This window comes from Pholcus phalangioides, unplaced genomic scaffold (assembly GCF_987345545.1).
Source record: "Pholcus phalangioides strain wild (caught in Gottingen) unplaced genomic scaffold, Ppha-v1.0 ptg000012l_1, whole genome shotgun sequence".
NCBI lineage: Eukaryota > Metazoa > Arthropoda > Arachnida > Araneae > Pholcidae > Pholcus > Pholcus phalangioides.
The window spans coordinates 6097333-6098625 of NW_028301605.1; the positions used below are offsets into that span (position 1 = coordinate 6097333).

The 1293-nt window shown below is 31.8% G+C and overlaps 1 non-coding gene across 1 annotated transcript; it reads right to left on the reverse strand.

The window, feature by feature from the left end:
• Positions 1-707: 707 nt before the first annotated feature.
• On the reverse strand, positions 708-778 carry TRNAE-CUC (transfer RNA glutamic acid (anticodon CUC)). The gene has a single exon. It is a non-coding gene; the product is annotated as a tRNA-Glu (tRNA).
• Between the last annotated feature and the right edge of the window lie 515 nt (positions 779-1293).

Below are 1293 nucleotides of genomic sequence, written 5' to 3' on the forward strand. Positions count from 1 at the left end.
TTTTCAGTATTGCGGAATTACAATTTCAATGTTATGAAATTCTTTCTATTTATTAATTAGCCTGATTAGATAGAAATCATGAAATTTGCTTTCGTCGATGTAGTTTATATTTAATTTGAAACATTACTTACCATAAAACATTGCTCGAAAAAAAATTAAAATTTTTTTTTTTTTTCAATAATGATCAAATGCAAATAATTTAGATTGAATTAAAGATCAAGAAGTCACGATAATTACAACCCAATGATCGATTTCATGATAAACGAATAGAACAACAACAGCCAAAATATTTAAATTTGTGATATTAAATTCAAATTAGAACCGAAGTGTCGGTTGATTACATTCAAATGTTCATAATTTTAAAGAAATTATTTCGATTTGTCTCATTTCTGAGAATTCAGCGAAATGGTGTTTGGATGGTTAAAAATATTGTGATGAAATCAAAAATTACGATCAAGATGAAAAATTTGTTTAAATATTTACATATTTATTATCGAATGGGTGGATACGAATTTCAAAAAAAAATTCTGAAAATGAATTCTGAAAACGAAATAGCGCTTTATTCTGTTCCAAACTACCTACTTCACCAAACACAAACTTTGGCCATATCGCTATACTGCAATTCACTGCCATTAATGAGATGGGTTGGAAATGAAGGCGCTGTCTATCGGTGGTCGCCTCAAGTTTTCGTTATGGAAAAAAATAACTTCCCACACCGGGAATCGAACTCGGGCACCTGGGTGAGAGCCAGGTATCCTAACCACTAGACCATGTGGGAAAATTTCCAAACTACCTGCCACACATGACAAAAAAAATAAAATAAATAATAACAACAATGTATATATCACGTACTCTAAGATTTAGTTAAACCCATTGTTATTCGAAAATATAATGTTGAAGAGTAATTTCACGCTCCTCATCAAAATTTGAAGGAGTATTTCCATACCTTAACGAAATTTGGAGAAGTAAAATTTAATTTCGATGCGTATTGGTGAACACTGTTTAGACCGCATTTAAGATTGAATTAAGCAAGTATTCGTCATAGCCTCAACCCCCTAAATGCATAGCTTCACATATATGCAACGGGGTTCTTTAGACGTTCATCACTGCAGCTAGTTTGAAGATAAATTAAGGATCGCCTTTGCACATAAGGTGAGATCATATAGTTTCCATTTTATATTTTCAATATCCTGGTAGATGTCCCAATCAACGATTTGTTACAGAACGTGTGTGGCTGTAATTTCGCTAAATTTGGTAAAATATTTTGGCCTTTATATTGAAGGTTGCAATTCG